The sequence below is a fragment of the Lycium barbarum genome, chromosome 7, assembly GCF_019175385.1.
Source record: "Lycium barbarum isolate Lr01 chromosome 7, ASM1917538v2, whole genome shotgun sequence".
Classification (NCBI taxonomy): Eukaryota; Viridiplantae; Streptophyta; class Magnoliopsida; order Solanales; family Solanaceae; genus Lycium; species Lycium barbarum.
In genome coordinates this window covers 21,080,694-21,094,460 of record NC_083343.1, presented here as the reverse complement: position 1 = coordinate 21,094,460, position 13,767 = coordinate 21,080,694, and the positions used below count along the sequence as shown (strand labels likewise).

At 37.4% G+C, this 13,767-nt stretch overlaps 1 long non-coding RNA gene and 1 pseudogene across 1 annotated transcript; both read left to right on the top strand.

Moving 5' to 3' along the window:
• The first annotated feature begins 222 nt into the window (after positions 1-222).
• LOC132602200 (uncharacterized) lies at positions 223-2,996 on the top strand. The gene is made up of 3 exons (XR_009567652.1): positions 223-966; positions 1,864-1,914; positions 2,692-2,996. It is a non-coding gene; the product is annotated as an uncharacterized LOC132602200 (long non-coding RNA).
• Positions 2,997-9,387: 6,391 nt separating this feature from the next.
• LOC132603275 (probable indole-3-pyruvate monooxygenase YUCCA5) lies at positions 9,388-13,545 on the top strand (annotated as a pseudogene).
• The last annotated feature ends 222 nt before the right edge of the window (positions 13,546-13,767 follow it).

Here is a 13,767-nt window from a genome sequence, read left to right as displayed (position 1 = left end):
GGAGTTCATGTTGATATCTATACGGACCATAAATGTGACGATCCTCTTTGGGTCCCACTACTCAAGGTATTGTCTATGTCAGGGTACAGCCAGTCCGCACAGGGGCTTGCCCCATTATCCCTCTTCACGCTGCAGCGCTACGGGGTATCGAACCCGGAACCTCTGGCTCCTTTACATTCCCCAAAGGGAATCGCCTTTCACCAATTGAGCTGATGTTATATCCCGTATTTTTGAACGTCAGATTATTTGCTGAGGTGGGGCCCACACATCGAGATTTTTTTTGGGACATCTGAAAAGTCATATGAATCACATATGTGAAGTTAAACACAACTCAAGAAGGACCCTTGGGCCAAATCAAAGTGGAAGTCCTCCAAACGAATATTTTTAAGAAAACGTTTTCGGGTGATCTGACTTCTAGGGGCAAAAACGGTATTATAAGTTTGGAATTTGGAAAATACCAAGAAATAGAAGTTGTAGATAATTGAATTAGATTTCCAACCATAGGTCGTGGGTTCCCAGGTGACATCGGTACAAGGAGATATGGACGTTTTAAGGTCGAAAGGTCAGTGGGCTAGGCCCAACTCGGGATCAACCGAGTTGGCCCAAAAAAATAAAAAACGAATTAAGGCCCAAAGGAGAGGGGTGGCCGGCCATCTTATGGCCCAAGCCCACAAAATTAATAAATTTCCCATGTGATAATTAATATAAAGGATCATTAAATTGTCTTGAAACATTTAGAAGTTTCAAGACAATTGAGAAAGAGAGAAACAAGAGAAAGAAGAGCAAGAATAAGAAGGCCATTTTCGGCCAAGCTCTAGACCAAAAAAAAAAGAAAAAAAAAAAATTCAAAAATCATTTTCTACCAATTAAAGGGTCCTTTACAACTTGGTGTAATTATTTTGGAAGGAAGAACACTTGTTTCTTCAAGTTGACAACTTGGTCAAGTGAAGAAGATTGTAGAAAAAGGTAAGAATTAATCCCTTTTTATTATGTTATGAAGGTTGGTTTATGTTGTAGTATGTAGAAATTAGTAGAATTTATGGAAATTTGGAAGTTTACAAAGTGGGTGTGCATATATGTAAGTGGACATATATGTATATTGTTGTATAAATAATATGAGTTGAATTTTATGTTGTATTCTAGTTGTGGTTATGGTGAAATTTATATTGGAAATGGAAGAAAATGGTTCAAGTTGACATGGAAAATTATTGGGAATAGTTATAGGAAATTATATGATTTTAATGAAGTTTTTATGTAATTATAGAAGTGGAGTTTTAAATGTGAATTATTATGTTAGTTGGTGAATTTGGAAGGATAATAGTCCATATTGGCATGAAAGATTGGTTGTTAAGTGGTTATGAGAAGTTTTGTGATTTTATGGTAGATTTATGTAATTATGAAAATGAAATTATTAAGGTGCAAATTATGATTATGGTTGATGAAATTGGAAGATGGAAATATGTTATGAATATGTAGATTGAAGATTTGAAGTTTTGGATGGATTATGGTTTTGGTGGAAAGTTTGTATATCTTGTGAATATTTGGTAGAAATGATATGAAATGCTTCCGAATTATATTGTAATGATCTTGATTAGTAATGAATGTAAAAGCTATTGCATTATGTTGGAAAGAAGACTAGTTGTGTTATATTGTGTTTTGTAGTCATGGTTGTTGTCATTGTGTTGATAGTTTGGCCGGGTTGAATTCCCGGATTGATATTGATTAAAAAATTGACTAAGTTGAATTTTGGGGATGGTGTATTTATAGGGGAGATGCTGCCCAAATTTTTGTAGACAAGTATTGGTTAAGATTGAAATCTTAAAGCTTTACAATTAACATTTGGTAATTGTGACCAAATTGTAGATTTTGGCGAACTTGAAACTTGATTTTGGAGACGTGTATGAATCGGAAAAGGTATGTAAGGATTCACCCTTCCTTCTATGGCATGTCTTAAACGTAATAAGTTGGATACGAGCCTCGGGGACAACTCTATTCTCCGAAACCCGCACCCAAAGTTTCCCCTTTTTCATTCAGTAGAATTGAATTAAATATTGTATGAAATGTTGAAAAATTGCCTAAACATCTAGAACTTGCAAAAATAGGACCCGACTACCTTAAAACTCTCACAAGTGACGTCATGAAATGTAACGTATGTAAATCGTGTACGCCACCTCATTTGACCCGAGGTGGGCCCGTTATTCCCGGATTTTCTTAATTGTTTCGTTTATCGAACGATAAGTATATGTACATGTATATGGGGAAGATTGGGAAAGAGAAGGCGCTATAGACGCATAGCCACCTGATCAGTTGGAGTATGGCACATAATATCGTCCCGGACGCGGGATATATGGTTAAATGGATCGGAGCCGACGCCTCGGCAATATGATATGTTCTATGTTATATATATATGAAAAGAAATGTTTTCCAAGAAAGCAAGTATTATATGTATATGGATCGGGCTGCACGTGCCGCAGCAATACGTTATAGTATATGCACATATGGATCGGGCTGCACGTTCCGCAGCGCCAAGCATGCATGGTATCCGCCAACGTGCACTTATATGTACAGGTTGTGTTTCTACTTCATGGCATGCGCTATATCTCTTTTATGTTATTATTCATGCCTTACATACTCGGTACATTACTCGTACTGACGTCCCTTCTTGTGGACGCTGCGTTTCATGCCGCGCAGGTCAACAGGTAGACAGATTTGACTCTTAGAAGCTCCATCAGCAGTACTGTGGCAGCGCTCCAGTTGTTCCGGAGCCTCAGTTTCTTGGTACTACTTTTGTGTACATATTTGGGCACGGTAGAACCGGTCCTTCTTGTATATGTAGATGTACTTTGTTTAGAGGCTCGTAGACAGATATGTACAGTCAGATGTTTTGTACTTTTGTGGTCCTCGTCGTTGTATAATGTGCTAGCAAAGTTTATAAGTCCATGTCTACAATTATGCCATTAATGTTAGCGTTAAGCAACAGAAAAAAAAAAAGATACGGTATAGTCTATACGGCCCACCTAGTAGTAAAAGTACGATACGAGATAAGGGGTGCTCGGTACAAGTATCGGGTACCCGTCGCGGCCCCTAGTTGGGTCGTGACAATAAAAGCCTTCAATATATATTTAGGCAAAAGGAATTGAATTTGAGGCAACGAAGGTGGCTCGAATTGCTAAAGGATTATGATGCTGAGATTTTGTATCATCCTGGCAAAGCTAATGTTGTTGCTGATGCTCTAAGTCGCAAGTCAATGGGTAGCCTATTGTATGTGCCAGCGGAAAAGTTGGAAATGATTAGAGAGCTTTATCGTTTGGCAAATTTGGGAGTTCGCCTACTGGGTTCAGAAGACACCGGGATTACCTTATAGAATGTATCCCAATCAACCCTTGCGTCGGATGTAAAGACTCAGTAGAGTGAGGATCCAGTTTTAGCTAGCATTAAGGATGGAGTGCAACAAAATCGGATCTCAGCCTTTGAATTGGATTCAAATGGGGTTCTCAAATATCGAGGTCGGTTGTGCGTTCCAAATGTAAGCGGGCTTCGAGACAAGATCATGTTAGAATTTCATTACTCCCGGTATTCAATCCATCCCGGATCGACCAAGATGTATCATGATCTCAAGGGATTTTATTGGTGGGATGGTATGAAGAAAGATATTGCTAACTTCGTAGCTCAATGCCCCACTTGCCAATAGGTAAAGATCGAACATCAGAAACCCAGTGGCTTACTGCAGTAAATGGAGATCCTAGCGTGGAAGTGAGAAGTGATTAATATGGATTTTATCACGGGATTGCCCCGTTCTCGTCGCAAATTCGATTCTATTTGGGTGATCGTTGATAGGTTAACTAAATCAACCCATTTCTTGCCAGTAAGAACTACCTATGCTGCTGAAGATTATGCTAAGTTGTATTTTAAGCAGATTGTGCGTCTTCATTGCATTCCGGTGTCAATTATTTCGGACAGAGACGCTTAGTTTACGGCAAAGTTTTGGAGATCTTTTCAGGAAAGCCTTGGGACTCGAGTAAATCTTATTACGGCTTTCCATCCGCAGTCAGACGGGCAGGCTGAGCGGACTATTCAGACTTTGGAAGATATCTTACGAGCCTGTGTACAGGATTTCCAAGGGAGTTGGGATGATCATTTGCCTCTGATAGAGTTTGCTTATAACAATAGCTATCATGCCAGTATCAAAATGGCTCCGTATGAGGCTTTATATAACAGGAAGTGTATGTATCCTGCCGGATGGTTTGAAGTCGGAGAAGCAAGCTTATTCTGGCCAGACCTTGTCCATCATGCTATTGAAAAGGTAAAGCTTATTCAGGAACGGTTACGCACAGCTCAGAGTCGTCAGAAATCTTATGCTGGTGTACCGACGAGAATTGGAATTTCAAGTAGGCGATTGGGTGTTTCTGAAAATATCACCTATGAAGGGAGTGATGCGATTTGGTAAGAAAGGGAAGCTCAGTACCCGATATATCGGACCTTATAAGATTGTCCGAAAGGTAGGCCAGGTGGCTTATGAGTTGGAGCTGCCATCAGAACTGCAAGCGGTTCATCCAGTTTTTCATGTGTCCATGCTGAGGAAATGTATTGGAGATCCCTCCAGAATCGTACCTGTTGATGATATACAAGTTACAGAAAATCTGACATACGAGGAAGAACCAATTGTTATTCTCGATCGACAAGTCCGCAGACTCAGAAATAAAGAGGTGGCTTCAGTAAAGGTTTTATGGAGGAGTAAAGATAGGGAATAGATGAGGTGGGAAGCTGAAGTGGAAATGAAGTCCAAGTATCCCCATTTATTCCCTGCCATAGATGATACTATTCCGGAGGAATCCTTACAAGATGCTGCTTTATCCGTAAATCACTTACAAGGTAAAAGTCATATGTAGTCCCTTGAGAATCAATGTGATGGGAAATATCATTCTAATTACTGCATATTTATGTGTCATTGAGTACGGTAGACATATAAATGGGAAGTTGTGATAAGCAGGAAATTAGCAGTGCCCCAATTGTAAAAGATACTTTATTAAAGTTCCGTAAAATTTGAAATGTATGATTATCCCTTAAGTATTCCAACATTTGAGGACAAATGTTTTTAAAGGGGGAGAGGGGGGGGGGGGGGGGGGGGGGGAGGATGTTACAACCTGTAGTTTCGTATGTTGAGATTCGAGTTACCCTCAGGAGGTATATGAGATTAGATGTGATTATCTTATATTTATGAGGGTTTAAGTTTATATAATAAGCTGCGGAAGGATTGGAAGGCAAGTGAATCAAGGAAATTAAGTTTGTTGGATTTTGAAGGAAATAGGAGGGGTAATTTTGGCCCTACTTGAGGAAGGAATATCTTATGGTATACGAGGAGTTTTGAAGTGAAAAAAAATCCTAAATTGAAGTTCATGAAGTCTAGTTTCCAACGCAACAAACCGCTCATCGATACGACGTCAGAGTAGAGAATTATGGACGTTACAAGTTAGGCGGGCAAAGCAGGGTGCGCTGCTACAGTGCTACAGTGCCAACCGACTCTAACCCACTATATAAGGGCTAAAACCCCTCTTTTTCTCCATAAAAAATTTCCCAAATATTCTAAAAAGATCATCCAACATAGGAGAGCTTATATACACCACAAAGTGAGGATTTTACATAATTTTCAAGTGATGGAGTATTAATCGAGGTCCGGGTAACGTATAGTCGCGATTATAGTTTTGTTTTGTGCTGGAGTTGACTTGGATTCAAGTAAACATTGAATATTTTTCTATTCTAGCAAAATTAAGGTATGAATCTATTTTTATTAATATTTATTTAGGAAAATTTATGAGAATAAGAGTTATAATTATTGCGTGGGTATTGTTGCCGTATGGATTGAGGTTTGAAGAAAGTTTTGGATCAAATTGTGCGTATTTATCATGTAGAATCTTGATGATATTGTGTCAATGTTGTTGGTATTGTTTGGGAGTTGTTTTGGTATTTGGAGGAAGTAGATAATATAAGGGGAATGCTGCCCAAATTTTCATAACCCAAAGTTAGTCTTCAATAACTAGTACATCTAAGTTGAGATAGGAGTATGATGGAAGTATGATTAAAGATATGTTCCTCGCTACATAGGTTCGGGTGAAGTGCGAGCATCGGAGTAAAGGATACTTTAAGTGGTGGCTTGACGAAAACGGTATTAAGGTGTTCGTTTCTCTCTTTCCTTGGCACGAATCCAACTAGAGCATGAATATGAACGTTCCATAATAAAATTCACTCCATTCCTATGACATGTATCTCGACTCTTAACGTCTTAGTTATTTGACTGATTCTTGGAATGTTATCATGTTTGTCATCGTTAAGTTATTTCTTTGGATTCGACACGAATTCCATAATATAAATCGGGGGCTGTCGACCTTACGTCACTCCGATAAAGTTGTAGCTTTCATATGAGCTTTCATGCACGCTATTTACGTTATGTATATCTAACATATTATATTTATGGATTGGGTCGTATGTTCCTCGGCACTTACGTATTATATTTATGGATCGGGCCGTACGTTCCTCGGCACTAACATGTGATATATATGGATCGCCCTGTACGTTCCTCGGCACTAACGTATATGGATCGAGCTGAACGTTCCGCAACACTAACACTTATATGGTATACATACATATATACATATGCTTGCTTACTTACCTATGGTGTTAAGATTCATGCATTGCATATTGTAAGTTCTCAGATGACAGGTTACCTCTACTCTATTTATATTTCCGTTTAACTTATGTTATTGCTTCCAGCCTTACATACTCAGTACTTTTATCCGTACTGACGTCCCATTGCATGGGACGCTGCATTTCGTGTTGCAGGCTCTGATGGAGTTATTGAGGAGCGGTCGCAGTAGAATTTTCCAGCTTCAGCGGTGTCAGCAAGTGCCACTACTCCGGACTTGCTATTTTTTGGTACTTATCTGCTAGTGTAATAGATGTTTATATGTACACTTTTAGAGGCTCATGGACACAGTGGGGTATGTAAGTATTGTATATGGCCATGTTGACATTGTTTTGGTCTGTGATACTATCCTGTTCGCCTTGCTGGCTTTATGATACTCGTGATGTTGTAGCGACCTTGTCGGCTCGCTTATGTATAGAGATGTTGGATTATTGAATATTTCTATGTTGTGCCTTTTCTGCGTGCAGGTATTCTTTGAATTACGGTATATGATGTTCAAAGTAACCATTAAGTTAGGTGGTCTCCGGCCCACGGGGCGGAGCCCATCATACTCCTCGTCGCGGTGTGACATAATTAAACTGTCTACTTTGAAAAGCATTAGAGAGAGCTCTTTAACTTCCGTTATAAAGAAAAAAGGACCTCATATTAGTAGAGAACTTGTCTACTTTGAGAAACATAAGAGTTTGAATTAAGAAAAATAGTACTCCTAATATTGAATGACATTGTCGAAGACACTATTGGTATATTTGGCGTCTTTTAGTGGTAAATATAGATATTAGTCATGACTATAGCAATTCAATGATTATATATTTTTCTGTAAATTATTATATGCCCTAATGTCATGATTATCATACATAATAACAATTTAAGAAATTAATGTAAACAAACTTGCTCAACTTAAAAGTGACTTAAAGCTCATACTTACACTTATGGTTATGAATTAGACTCCACGAATATGATATATCATGCAGATAGATATATATTTTTTTTTTTACTATTAGTAAAAACTTTATAATGTAAAGAAATAGTGGATAGAATGAATATTAAATGTGCAAGATACGACAATTATCAAAATTATTATCACTGGCATCATATACAGTTAGACACACAAGAGGTCATCTGAGGACCTATACCAAAGATTATAATATCTTTCTCACGAAATCACCTGTGCTAAAATCAAATCACTCGAACTTCAAAAGAATATTCAATGTGTACGACATACCCGAACAAGAAAAAATGCAAATTTAGAAAAGTCAAACATCAATAAAAGAAACTTAATTTAAATCCAGGAAAGCAGGAATCGAACCTGATGAGTAAAATTGATGAGGCAATTTTATGGAGGTTTCTTTTCTCCTTAGTGTGGAGTGCTTTTGAAATAAGTGTGCACGAGGTTTAGGGTTTTTCTAACCCAAGTAGAAAATTAGCAAACAATCGTTAGTTTGTTTAGGGACCAAATTCCTAAGGAATACGACCTTAGAATTCTATTTCCATTATATTTTTTAATTGGGTTCCCCTCTTTGGATTTTTTTTTTACCAAAAATAACGGCAGGTTTTATTGCAGATTATATTGTGAAAAGAAATATAGACGGAAAAGGTTCAAATATGCAATCGAACTATTGAGAATGACTCATTTATGCCACTCGTCAATAGTTTGACTCATTTATGCCACTCGTCAATAGTTTGACTCATTTATGCCATCACCATTATCAAAATGGCTCATCCATGCCATACATATTTCACTAATGTCGATTTTACAATACTAGATATGACATGGGACCTCCAATTAGAGATCCACGTGTTTAATTAAACCGACACAAATTAATCCTAAATTAAATGAAAACCCGACCCATAAATTTGTGCTGGTTTAATTAAATGACGTGGATCTCTAATTGGAGGTCAAGTGTCATATCTGGTATTATAAAATCGGCGTTAATAAAAAATGACATGGATGAACCATTTTGGTAAGGCGGCATAAATAAGGCAAACTATTGACGAATGATATAAATAACGGAAAAGGGTCAAAATTACCCCTGAACTTTGAAAAATAGTTCATTTATACCTTTCGTTATACTTTAGGGCCAATTATACCCTTACAGTTATACTATGGGGTCAATTATACCCTTATGACTAACGGCTGCCACGTGGCATCATCCCAACCCTTCAAAATTATTTTACCCTCAAATAATTTTTTACCCACTAAAATAACTCAACCCGACCCGATTTTTTTTTTCGAGCAAAAATAATACGGATATTTTTTCCAGGAAAAAAAATAAAAATAATTTCGTATTATTTTTGCTGGAAAAAAAATTGTTGAGTTATTTTAGTGGGTAAAAAGTTATTTGAGGGTAAAATAATTTTGAAGGGTTGGGATGATGCCACGTGGCAGCCGTTAGTCATAAGGGTATAATTGACCCCATAGTATAACTGTAAGGGTATAATTGGCCCTAAAGTATAACGAAGGGTATAAATGAACTATTGTTCAAAGTTCAGAGGTAATTTTGGCCCTTTTCCGTATAAATAAATCATTTCTGATAGTTCGATATCATATTTGAGTCTTCTTTGTATATTTTATTAGTGTTTATGTATATTAATTTAAGAAAATAGTAAATAACAATATTATCTAGGTAGAATTGCAAAAAGTTAAATTAACATTTGTAACTATTCTTATACACTCCACCGACCCTCGGCCTGACAATTACAGTTGGAAAAGAACCATATTGCACATTCCACATTCAAAGAGAGGTGAGGGACCACATTTTTCTTGATGAGCAGCCCACACTACAGGGCAAAGATAGAGCACACACTCAGACCACTTGACACAGAGCTGCAAAAGGGCTGCTTCAGTCTTAGCAACAACAAGTTGAGTCCTCTGTTTTTCAATTGTAAGAGTTGAGGAGGTCCATTTCTATCCTTGCTTAATTTTTTATTTTTTTTTGTCATGATTTGCTTGTTTAGAGGAAATTAATTGGTGAAGGCATGATCAATTTGTATTTTAAGCTCGATACCGAATCTGAGATGCCTTTTTGGTTCAAAATCAAAGAAGGAATTGACTTTATTTTTACGGATTTGCCCTTGTTAAGTGCTAAGTGACCAGCTCCAGTAGCTATTTAATTAAGGAGTGTCAAAATATCTATTTTGTAGGAGATAATATTTTTTTTCTTAAAGGAGTGTGTTAAAGGCTAAATGGACATGTATTTTGAACCGGAGGAAGTAATCAGTACATTTTCCTATTTTGCCCTTCCTAATAATTATTCTTGAAAGTAATAAATATTGATTAATTAGCATAGAAAACCTAATTAAAGATCAGATGCGCATACTCCAATGTTGTGATTGATTAGATTAACTCACGTCCATTAGTACTATGACTACAATTAATTGCTTCAGATCTTAACTATACTCCCACCATGCATCTGTTAGTATGAAATCTGATCTGAAAAGAAATCCCAATGAACAAACTTACAAAAAAAAAAAAAATGGGGAGAGAATCAAAAACTCTTTTTACAGGGAATTTTAGGTGGCAAATATTAAAATTTCACATAGGATGAAAGTAATTCCCATGTTGAAACTTTTGGCTCCAATAATATTTCAAGTTGAAAATTTCCAGATCTATCATTCACTTTGCAGGGTTTACGTGAATTAATGTTGATTTAGTTTTCCAATCCGTTCATTTAATTTTATACAATATGTGACTGTTTAGATAACTTTCATGTCAGAGTGAATTTCTTCATACATGTGTTATTGATGGATAAGGCACATAAATAGAGAGAGAGTATTTATTGAAGTGAGATTAACATTTTGAATGATTAAAGATACTAAAAAAGGATATAATAGTCAAAACACAGTTTCTTAAGGGACGTGTAAAACAAAAGTGCGACAAGTATAATGGACCGGAGGGAGCATTAAGGATGTGGGACATTCGGCAATTTGGTCGTGGGGTGTTGTCCATTAAATAATTGGATTTGGGCTTGATGAAATTCGATGAGCTTTAAGGCTTGAATTGATTCATGTTACTTTTATACTCATTATTTGCGCTCTGTGAGGAGCCTGCTGAAATAATTGCACTGTTTGCCCTTCAAATGGGCTGGTCATTAATTTTTTCTCTTAAAAATCTAACTTATGGCTAGCGGTGCATAAGTTCTTTAAGGGCGCGGGGCATAACTTGTGGGCTATTCTGATGCGCAAATATAAACTTATGCCTCGCAAAAATGTTGTTTGCCTCAAGGGACAAAAATTAAAGACCAGCACAAAATAAGGGTAAAAGTGCAAATGACCCGAGCCTGCTAAGCTCATGAATGATAATAGGCAAATTCTAGGATTACATTTGGGGTTGGTAGACAATTTTAGGTCTCTTTTTGTTGCTTGCATGCTTTACTCGTTTTTCAATAGATGTACCTATTTCCCGGAGAAATGCCCCGAAGTACTAATGTAAAACTGGAGCCCGTTCGTCAGCAAGACCCCGAGATGTCGGGTGAAGCATTGCTTAGGGTAGTACTGGATATTATAGGTTTTTAGTTAAGTACTTTCACACTTTTGGTTGGAGCACATATTTTGACACTTTTGTGTTGTGTTTGCGAGTTTATCCAATTGAGTTTCTAGTTAAGCCAATATGAATCAACAAAGTGACTTTGCTAGAACCACGGACTCAAGAGATGCCTAACACCTTAATCGGAATCTCTGTCACAAATAAGTTATTTTGGAGTCAAACTCATTTCGAAAAGAGATATGTGTTTTAAACGGTGACTTGTCACACTAGAACTCATTGCCAAGTGACTACTTCTTTATTTTGATAAATCCCTTCTCTGAAACACTATTTTTGTCACTTTCATTATTGAAAACATTTTGATCTTTCAAAATACGAAATTTTTGCTAAGAAAAGGGTGTGCCATCACTGTCATTTTTTGCTTTATCAAGATTCTCTGCCGTATAAATGCAAAACTGCATAATCATATTGTACTACAATCTTATAAAATGTTATGAGATTGTACTACCAGCCATATTTTTATTTAATCTTTTTTGTCTTTTAATTTCAGGTTTGGTTAAATGACACCGCTCAATCCAAAGCCATCTACTTTGTATTTATAATGTTTATTAAACCTCATAAATGCCAAAATCCAAGCTCCCATTCTGTTCTTCACTAGAGAAACAAATTTGAACCAACTTTGTCTTCTTAATTTCAAGTATTTCACATATACAAGAAAGCAACCATGATTGGCTTATCAGATCTTAATTTCATTCATAGTAGATCCATTTGATTAAACGGTCCTGTGATTGTAGGGGCCGGTCCATCAGGGCTAGCTGTGGGTGCTTGCTTGAAAGAGCAAGGAGTTCCTTTCATCATTCTTGAAAAAGATGATTGTATTGCATCTTTGTGGCATAATCTCACTTACGATAGCCTAAAGCTTCATTCCCCTAAGAAGTTCTGTCAGCTTCCTATACTTCCACTCCCAGAACACTACCCTAAATACCCATCCAAGAGACAGTTCACTGAGTATCTTGAATCCTACGCCAGGCACTTTGATATCAACCCACGGTTCAATGAGTGCGTGCAGTCAGCTAAATATGATGAAGTTTCCGGGTTGTGGAGGGTCATTGTTGTTACTCTCAATGGCTCTAAAGTTCAATACATGTGCCGATGGCTGGTGGTGGCTACAGGGAAGAATGCAGAGCGCGTCGTGCCATATATTGAAGGATTGCGAGATTTTGGAGGTGAAGTGCTCCATACCTGTGATTACAAGTCCGGTGAGAAGTTCCATGGAAAGAAAGTCCTTGTTGTGGGACGTGGGAATTCAGGCATGGAAGTCTCTCTTGATCTTTGCAAATATGACGCTCAACCATCAATAGTCTGCCGTAGCTCGGCAAGTAATCAAACCAGTCTTCAATGTGGTGAATGAAAGAAATCAAGAAGTTTGTGGTGGAGTTTACTTTGGACTGCTTTTTGTTTTCTTCAGGTTCATGTTTTGCCAAGAGATATTTTTGGGATGTCAACATCTGAGCTGGCCATTTTTATGATGAAATGGTTGCCACTTTGGCTAGTTGACAGAATTTTACTCTTTTTCACATGGTTTATTCTTGGAGACAGAGAAATATGGTTTGGAGAGGCCATTAGTTGGGCCTTTGCAACTGCAGAAAACACAAGGAAAACTCCCAGTTCTCGACAGTGGTGCCATTGAAAAAATTAGAACAGGAAAAGTTAAGGTTATCCCTGGAATCAAGAAGTTCTCATGTGGCATGGCTGAAGTTGTCACTGGTGAAAAACTCGAAATCGATTCCATTGTTCTGGCTACCGGTTACCGCAGCAATGTTCCTTACTGGCTACGGGTTAGAAAATGTTTCATACCTCCTTGAACTATTTGAATTAAATTGATACTTTTGGAACACTTCAAAAAAGAAACAAACTATTTCAAACAACATAATTGAACAGTAGCCAAATGTTGTTATGATTCACAGGAAAGTGAGTTCTTCTCCAAGAATGGCTTCCCTAAGGCAGAATTTCCAGACAGCTGGAAATTAGGAAAATTTGGGCTGTATGCAGTTGGGTTTACAAGGGGAGGACTACCCCGTGCTTCTGCTGATGCTATTAGAATCGCACAAGATATTGGAAAAGTCTTCAAAGAAGAGACGAAAAAGATGAAGACAAAGACAGCTGCAACTCACAGACGATGCTTCTCACAATTTTGATTCAACTAAAGCATATAAATGACAAGAAACCCACAAACCTCTGAGGATGACGAGGCGCTTTACTTCTTTATTCCCTTTGTATTTTTATGTATTGACTTCTCATACTGATTTGTACATTTCTACTGATGATTTATCAAAATGACAAAGATATTTGTGTATTGTTATCAGTACTCTTTGTCCAATTATTCTGACTTTCATGTTTATCTGTGGCGATAGATTAACCACTGATCATGTTGACAACAGATACTCCGCTTGAAAGGTTTTGTTTAAAAGATAGAGCATGAAGGTGTCCCCGGCTTTTGTAAGAACTGTGAAATTCAGGGGCCGTAGCAATCCAGAGAAGTAGGCTACTGAATGAGGAAGATTTAGTTCCTGTTAAGGGTTAAAGA